Source organism: Oncorhynchus masou, unplaced genomic scaffold (assembly GCF_036934945.1).
Source record: "Oncorhynchus masou masou isolate Uvic2021 unplaced genomic scaffold, UVic_Omas_1.1 unplaced_scaffold_9889, whole genome shotgun sequence".
NCBI classification, from domain to species: Eukaryota; Metazoa; Chordata; class Actinopteri; order Salmoniformes; family Salmonidae; genus Oncorhynchus; species Oncorhynchus masou.
Genome location: NW_027016409.1, coordinates 308 through 9957, shown reverse-complemented (window position 1 = coordinate 9957; position 9650 = coordinate 308). Strand labels below are relative to the sequence as shown.

Here is a 9650-nt window from a genome sequence, read left to right as displayed (position 1 = left end):
GCCCTCTACCACCCTAACCCAGAGATATTCATCAGTTCAGACAGACACCTCTGCTGTCAGCCCTCTACCACCCTAACCCAGAGATATTCATCAGTTCAGACAGACACCTCTGCTGTCAGCCCTCTACCACCCTAACCCAGAGATATTCATCAGTTCAGACAGACACCTCTGCTGTCAGCCCTCTACCACCCTAACCCAGAGATATTCATCAGTTCAGACAGACACCTCTGCTGTCAGCCCTCTACCACCCTAACCCAGAGATATTCATCAGTTCAGACAGACACCTCTGCTGTCAGCCCTCTACCACCCTAACCCAGAGATATTCATCAGTTCAGACAGACACCTCTGCTGTCAGCCCTCTACCACCCTAACCCAGAGATATTCATCAGTTCAGACAGACACCTCTGCTGTCAGCCCTCTACCACCCTAACCCAGAGATATTCATCAGTTCAGACAGACACCTCTGCTGTCAGCCCTCTACCACCCTAACCCAGAGATATTCATCAGTTCAGACAGACACCTCTGCTGTCAGCCCTCTACCACCCTAACCCAGAGATATTCATCAGTTCAGACAGACACCTCTGCTGTCAGCCCTCTACCACCCTAACCCAGAGATATTCATCAGTTCAGACAGACACCTCTGCTGTCAGCCCTCTACCACCCTAACCCAGAGATATTCATCAGTTCAGACAGACACCTCTGCTGTCAGCCCTCTACCACCCTAACCCAGAGATATTCATCAGTTCAGACAGACACCTCTGCTGTCAGCCCTCTACCACCCTAACCCAGAGATATTCATCAGTTCAGACAGACACCTCTGCTGTCAGCCCTCTACCACCCTAACCCAGAGATATTCATCAGTTCAGACAGACACCTCTGCTGTCAGCCCTCTACCACCCTAACCCAGAGATATTCATCAGTTCAGACAGACACCTCTGCTGTCAGCCCTCTACCACCCTAACCCAGAGATATTCATCAGTTCAGACAGACACCTCTGCTGTCAGCCCTCTACCACCCTAACCCAGAGATATTCATCAGTTCAGACAGACACCTCTGCTGTCAGCCCTCTACCACCCTAACCCAGAGATATTCATCAGTTCAGACAGACACCTCTGCTGTCAGCCCTCTACCACCCTAACCCAGAGATATTCATCAGTTCAGACAGACACCTCTGCTGTCAGCCCTCTACCACCCTAACCCAGAGATATTCATCAGTTCAGACAGACACCTCTGCTGTCAGCCCTCTACCACCCTAACCCAGAGATATTCATCAGTTCAGACAGACACCTCTGCTGTCAGCCCTCTACCACCCTAACCCAGAGATATTTATCAGTTCAGACAGACACCTCTGCTGTCAGCCCTCTACCACCCTAACCCAGAGATATTTATCAGTTCAGACAGACACCTCTGCTGTCAGCCCTCTACCACCCTAACCCAGAGATATTTATCAGTTCAGACAGACACCTCTGCTGTCAGCCCTCTACCACCCTAACCCAGAGATATTTATCAGTTCGCAGGAGAGCAAAAACAGTGTTTCCAACGGAGCAGTTTAATCATAAAAACCACCGGAAAACAGAACAATCAATAAATGGTACAAAAACCCGTCGCACACCAGCATAACGTGCACAAGCACTTACAAACATAATTCCGGACAAGGACATGGGGGGGAACAGAGGGTTAAATAAACAACATGTAATGAATGGAATTGGAAGCAGGTGTGTGGAAAGACAAGACAAAACAAATGGAAAATGAAAGGTGGATCGGCGATGGCGAGAAGACCGGTGACGTCGACCGCCGAACGTCGCCCGAACAAGGAGAGGGACCGACTTCGGAGGAAGTCATGACAATAACCCCAGATCAACCTGAAGCCTTGTAGTCGCAGTAGATGGCAAACAGACGGTAGAAGTTCAGAATGACCACCAGGAAGTTCTTGATGGCGAAGAAGATGAGCATCTGGTGTATGACGTGGAAGTAGAGGATGAGGGTGAGGCGGACCACCAGGAAGGGACCGTCCTGGACGAAGGAGGCTCTCCACCATGCTCCAGATATCTGTCCTTAGTCTGGCCAGCAGAGACACACCCTGGTCCCCCTCTGAATAATCATCAGGTCTGGAGGTAGACACTGGGGAGAGAAGAGACATTGGTCAGCTGGTCATGTGGGATAAGTTAGTGACATTGAAATCCAGAATCTGTGTCTAAATATCGCCACATACTGTACATACATACATACATACTGACTGAATAAAATACATATAAATATATTTGCAGTGGGGTCCCAAGAATTTCTGGTGGAAAATATTGTCATTACCATAATTCCCTGTATAATAGAGCAAGCAGAAATGTGTATTCTGTAGCACAAACTCAAAAAAGTTCTGGAGAATAAGAGCACCTCCTCCCAGCTGCCCACTGCACTGAGGCTAGGAAACACTGTTACCACCGATAAATCCACAATAATTGAGAATTTGAATAAGCATTTCTCTACGGCTGGCCATGCTTTCCACCTGCCTACCCCACCCTGGTCAACTGCCCCACACCCTCCACACACCCTATTTCTCCTTCACTCAAATCCAGATAGCTGATGTTCTGAAAGAGCTGCAAAATCTGGACCCCTACAAATCAGCCGGGCTAGACAATCTGGACCCCCTCTTTCTAAAATTAATTGCCGAAATTGTTGCAACCCGTATTACCAGCCTGTTCAACCTCTCTTTCGTATCGTCTGAGATTCCCAAAGATTGGAAAACTTCCGTGGTCATCCTCATCTTCAAAGGGGAGACACTCTAGACACAAACTGCTACAGACCTATATCTATTCTACCCTGCCTTTCTAAGGTCTTTGAAAGCCAAGTTAACAAACAGATTACTGACCATTTCTGAATCTCACTGCACCTTCTCCGCTATGCAATCTGGTTTCAGAGCTGGTCATGGGTGCACCTCAGCCACGCTCAAGGTACTAAAAGATATCAGAACCGCCATCGATAAGAGACATTACTGTGCAGCTGTATTCATCGACCTGGCCAAGGCTGACCATTTACAAAATAGCCTCCAATACTCTACTCAACAAATTGGATGCAGTCTATCACAGTGCCATCCGTTTTGTCACCAAAGCCCCATATACTACCCACCACTGCGAACTGTATACTCGTTGGCTGGCCCTCACTACATACTCGCGCCAAACCCACTGGCTCCAGGTCATCTACAAGTCTCTGCTAGCTAAAGCCCCGCCTTATCTCAGCTCACTGGTCACCATAGCAGCACCCACCCATAGCACACGCTCCAGCAGGTATATTCACTGGTCACCCCCAAAGCAAATTCTTCCTTTGGCCGCTGATGTACTATATAAATAAATTTGATATGATTTGATTTTGATAATACCCTATAGAACAGAGCAATAACATTATGGTTACCGTAATTCCCTGTATAACAGAGCAATAACATTATGGTTACTATAATTCCCTGTATAACACAGCAATAACATTATGGTTACCATAATTCCCGTATAACAGAGCAATAACATTATGGTTACCATAATTCCCTGTATAACAGAGCAATAACATTATGGTTACCGTAATTCCCTGTATAACAGAGCAATAACATTATGGTTACCGTAATTCCCTGTAGAACAGAGCAATAACATTATGGTTACCATAATTCCCTGTAAAACACAGCAATAACATTATGGTGACCATAATTCCCTGTATAACAGAGCAATAACATTATGGTTACCATAATTCCCTGTATAACAGAGCAATAACATTATGGTTATAACCATAATTCCCTGTATAACAGAGCAATAATAATTCATTATGGTTACCATAATTCCCTGTATAACACAGCAATAACATTATGGTTACCGTAATTCCCTGTATAACAGAGCAATAACATTATGGTTACCGTAATTCCCTGTATAACAGAGCAATACCGCGAACTACAAGAAGAGCCAGGAGAGAAACACAGTACCTGACAGGTGGAGAGGAAACTGGAACATACTCCACGTCCAGACTCCGAGGATGACGTACACCATGCTGGGACTGCTGTCCCTGTGGGAGACATGGTTTAACATTGTTAAGGGTGTGAAGCTGCAGAAACATTCACATGTATGTGGGTCCAGCCCTCTGTTCACTGGTACTATAGCCTGGGTCCAGTCTGTTTCTGTTCATTATGGAATTGTTTCTGTACCCAATGGAATTGTCATGGTACTATAGCCTGGGTCCAGTCTGTTTCTGTTCCTAATGGAATTGTCATGGTACAGGCCTGTCATAGCCTGGGTCCAGTCTGTTTCTGTTCCTAATGGAATTGTCATGGTACTATAGCCTGGGTCCAGTCTGTTTCTGTTCATTATGGAATTGTCATGGTACTGTAGCCTGGGTCCAGTCTGTTTCTGTTCATTATGGAATTGTCATGGTACTATAGCCTGGGTCCAGTCTGTTTCTGTTCATTATGGAATTGTCATGGTACTATAGCCTGGGTCCAGTCTGTTTCTGTTCCTTATGGAATTGTCATGGTACTATAGCCTGGGTCCAGTCTGTTTCTGTTCATTATGGAATTGTCATGGTACTGTAGCCTGGGTCCAGTCTGTTTATGTTCCTAATGGAATTGTCATGGTACTATAGCCTGGGTCCAGTCTGTTTCTGTTCATAATGGAATTGTCATGGTACTGTAGCCTGGGTCCAGTCTGTTTCTGTTCCTAATGGAATTGTCATGGTACTGTAGCCTGGGTCCAGTCTGTTTCTGTACCTAATGGAATTGTCATGGGTACTGTAGCCTGGGTCCAGTCTGTTTCTGTTCATTATGGAATTGTCATGGTACTATAGCCTGGGTCCAGTCTGTTTCTGTTCATTATGGAATTGTCATGGTACTGTAGCCTGGGTCCAGTCTGTTTCTGTTCGTAATGGAATTGTCATGGTACTATAGCCTGGGTCCAGTCTGTTTCTGTTCATTATGGAATTGTCATGGTACTGTAGCCTGGGTTCAGTCTGTTTCTGTTCATTATGGAATTGTCAATGGAATTGTCACTATAGCCTGGGTCCAGTCTGTTTCTGTTCATTATGGAATTGTCATGGTACTATAGCCTGGGTCCAGTCTGTTTCTGTTCATTATGGAATTGTCATGGTACTATAGCCTGGGTCCAGTCTGCTTGTTCATTATGGAATTGTCATGGTACTATAGCCTGGGTCCAGTCTGTTTCTGTTCCTAATGGAATTGTCATGGTACTATAGCCTGGGTCCAGTCTGTTTCTGTTCCTAATGGAATTGTCATGGTACTATAGCCTGGGTCCAGTCTGTTTCTGTTCCTAATGGAATTGTCATGGTACTTATAGCCTGGGTCCAGTCTGCTTCTGTTCCTAATGGAATTGTCATGGTACTATAGCCTGGGTCCAGTCTGTTTCTGTTCCTAATGGAATTGTCATGGTACTGTAGCCTGGGTCCAGTCTGTTCTGTTCATTATGGAATTGTCATGGTACTATAGCCTGGGTCCAGTCTGTTTCTGTTCATTATGGAATTGTCATGGTACTATAGCCTGGGTTCAGTTGTCTGTTTCTGTTCCTAATGGAATTGTCATGGTACTATAGCCTGGGTCCAGTCTGTTTCTGTTCCTAATGGAATTGTCATGGTACTGTAGCCTGGGTCCAGTCTGTTTCTGTTCATTATGGAATTGTCATGGTACTGTAGCCTGGGTCCAGTCTGTTTCTGTTCCTAATATAGGAATTATGTCATGGTACTATAGCCTGGGTCCAGTCTGTTTCTGTTCCTAATGGAATTGTCATGGTACTATAGCCTGGGTCCAGTCTGTTTCTGTTCATTATGTCATGACAATAGCCTGGGTCCAGTCTTACTAATGGAATTGTCCTGGGTCCAGTCTGTTTCTGTTCCTAATGGAATTGTCATGGTACTGTAGCCTGGGTCCAGTCTGTTTCTGTTCCTAATGGAATTGTCATGGTACTGTAGCCTGGGTCCAGTCTGTTTCTGTTCCTAATGGAATTGTCATGGTACTATAGCCTGGGTTCAGTCTGTTTCTGTTCCTAATGGAATTGTTTATGGTACTATAGCCTGGGTCCAGTCTGTTTCTGTTCATAATGGAATTGTCATGGTACTGTAGCCTGGGTCCAGTCTGTTTCTGTTCCTAATGGAATTGTCATGGTACTATAGCCTGGGTCCATTCTTGTTCATTATGGAATTGTCCATAGCCTGGGTCCAGTCTGTTTCTGTACCTAATGGAATTGTCATGGTACTGTAGCCTGGGTCCAGTCTGTTTCTGTTCATTATGGAATTGTCATGGTACTATAGCCTGGGTCCAGTCTGTTTCTGTTCCTAATGGAATTGTCATGGTACTATAGCCTGGGTCCAGTCTGTTTCTGTTCATTAATGGAATTGTCATGGTACTATAGCCTGGGTCCAGTCTGTTTCTGTTCCTAATGGAATTGTCATGGTACTATAGCCTGGGTCCAGTCTGTTTCTGTTCCTAATGGAATTGTCATGGTACTATAGCCTGGGTCCAGTCTGTTTCTGTTCATTATGGAATTGTCATGGTACTATAGCCTGGGTCCAGTCTGTTTCTGTTCCTAATGGAATTGTCATGGTACTATAGCCTGGGTCCAGTCTGTTTCTGTTCATTATGGAATTGTCATGGTACTATAGCCTGGGTCCAGTCTGTTTCTGTTCCTAATGGAATTGTCATGGTACTATAGCCTGGGTCCAGTCTGTTTCTGTTCCTAATGGAATTGTCATGGTACTATAGCCTGGGTCCAGTCTGTTTCTGTTCCTTATGGAATTGTCATGGTACTATAGCCTGGGTCCAGTCTGTTTCTGTTCCTAATGGAATTGTCATGGTACTATAGCCTGGGTTCAGTCTGTTTCTGTTCACTAATGGAATTGTCATGGTACTATAGCCTGGGTCCAGTCTGTTTCTGTTCCTAATGGAATTGTCATGGTACTATAGCCTGGGTCCAGTCTGTTTCTGTTCCTAATGGAATTGTCATGGTACTATAGCCTGGGTCCAGTCTGTTTCTGTTCCTAATGGAATTGTCATGGTACTATAGCCTGGGTCCAGTCTGTTTCTGTTCCTAATGGAATTGTCATGGTACTATAGCCTGGGTCCAGTCTGTTTCTGTTCATTATGGAATTGTCATGGTACTATAGCCTGGGTCCAGTCTGTTTCTGTTCCTAATGGAATTGTCATGGTACTGTAGCCTGGGTCCAGTCTGTTTCTGTTCCTAATGGAATTGTCATGGTACTATAGCCTGGGTCCAGTCTGTTTCTGTTCCTAATGGAATTGTCATGGTACTATAGCCTGGGTCCAGTCTGTTTCTGTTCCTAATGGAATTGTCATGGTACTATAGCCTGGGTCCAGTCTGTTTCTGTTCCTAATGGAATTGTCATGGTACTGTAGCCTGGGTCCAGTCTGTTTCTGTTCCTAATGGAATTGTCATGGTACTATAGCCTGGGTCCAGTCTGTTTCTGTTCCTAATGGAATTGTCATGGTACTATAGCCTGGGTCCAGTCTGTTTCTGTTCCTAATGGAATTGTCATGGTACTGTAGCCTGGGTCCAGTCTGTTTCTGTTCCTAATGGAATTGTCATGGTACTATAGCCTGGGTCCAGTCTGTTTCTGTTCCTAATGGAATTGTCATGGTACTGTAGCCTGGGTCCAGTCTGTTTCTGTTCCTTATGGAATTGTCATGGTACTATAGCCTGGGTCCAGTCTGTTTCTGTTCCTAATGGAATTGTCATGGTACTATAGCCTGGGTTCAGTCTGTTTCTGTTTATTATGGAATTGTCATGGTACTATAGCCTGGGTTCAGTCTGTTTCTGTTCATTATGGAATTGTCATGGTACTATAGCCTGGGTCCAGTCTGTTTCTGTTCCTAATGGAATTGTCATGGTACTATAGCCTGGGTCCAGTCTGTTTCTGTTCCTAATGGAATTGTCATGGTACTATAGCCTGGGTCCAGTCTGTTTCTGTTCCTAATGGAATTGTCATGGTACTATAGCCTGGGTCCAGTCTGTTTCTGTTCCTAATGGAATTGTCATGGTACTGTAGCCTGGGTCCAGTCTGTTTCTGTTCCTAATGGAATTGTCATGGTACTATAGCCTGGGTCCAGTCTGTTTCTGTTCCTAATGGAATTGTCATGGTACTATAGCCTGGGTCCAGTCTGTTTCTGTTCCTAATGGAATTGTCATGGTACTGTAGCCTGGGTCCAGTCTGTTTCTATTCACTATGTCATGCCAAGAGTGCAGAAACAGACTGGCACCCAGGCTACATATAATGTCTACTGACGTAAAATATCTACATCAGACAGTATCTCTGAGGTCAAGGGTTAGGGGTTGGGGTTAAGGTACTGACTTGACATTAGACAGTATCTCTGAGGTTAAGGTTAGGGGTTAGAGGTCAGGGAGTGTCTCTGAGGTGAACTCCAGGATGTCAGGTTATGGTTAGGGGTTATGGGTTAGGTTTAGGACTCACTTGACATCCAACAGTGTCTCTGAGGTGAACTCCAGGATGTCAGATTATGGTTAGGTTAAGGGGTTAGGTTTAGGGACCCACTTGACATCCAACAGTGTCTCTGAGGTGAACTCCAGGATGTCAGATTATGGTTGAGGTTAAGGGTTGGGTTGGCGCATCCAGCAGTGTCTCTGAGATAAGGATGTCAGCGGGTGGAGGAGCTGAGACAGTTTCATCCCTGGTCACCCCTCCTGCAAATAGGAGCAGCCACTTCCCTATGACCAGCAGGATCAACAGGGTCTGGTGCAGGGCCAGGATCCAGTCGTTAGCACACTGACGACAACAGAGATACTGAACCTGTTGGGTAACCAAATAGTGGTTAGTATAACTGATTAGGAGTTATTAATGTGTGCCCCGATTAGGGTTATTAATGGCTAGGTAACTCCAACCAGAGACACATAGTGGTTAGTATAACTGATTAGAGGTTATTAATGGCTAGGTAACTCCAACCAGAGAGACACATAGTGGTTAGTATAACCGATTAGAGGTTATTAATGGCTAGGTAACTCCAACTCCAGAGAGACACATAGTGGTTAGTATAACTGATTAGAGGTTATTAATGGCTAGGTAACTCCAACCAGAGACACATAGTGGTTAGTATAACTGATTAGAGGTTATTAATGGCTAGGTAACTCAACCAGAGAGACACATAGTGGTTAATATAACTGATTAGAGGTTATTAATGGCTAGGTAACTCAAACCAGAGACACATAGTGGTTAGTATAACTGATTAGAGGTTATTAATGGCTAGGTAACTCCAACCAGAGACACATAGTGGTTAGTACTAACTGATTAGAATTTATTAATGGCTGAAGTAACTCAACCAAGAGACACATAGTGGTTAATATAACTGATTAGAGTTATTAATGGCTAGGTAACTCCAACCAGAGACACATAGTGGTTAGTACCAACTGATTAGGAGTTATTAATGGCTAGTAACTCAACCAGAGAGACACATAGTGGTTAGTATAACTGATTAGAGGTTATTAATGGCTAGGTAACTCCAACCAGAGAGACACATAGTGGTTAGTATAACTGATTAGAGGTTATTAATGGCTAGGTAACTCCAACCAGAGAGACACATAGTGGTTAGTATAACTGATTAGAGGTTATTAATGGCTAGGTAACTCCAACCAGAGAGACACATAGTGGTT

At 44.6% G+C, this 9650-nt stretch overlaps 1 pseudogene; it reads right to left on the bottom strand.

Moving 5' to 3' along the window:
- Positions 1-6: 6 nt before the first annotated feature.
- On the bottom strand, positions 7-8494 carry LOC135538620 (transmembrane protein 26-like; annotated as a pseudogene).
- Between the last annotated feature and the right edge of the window lie 1156 nt (positions 8495-9650).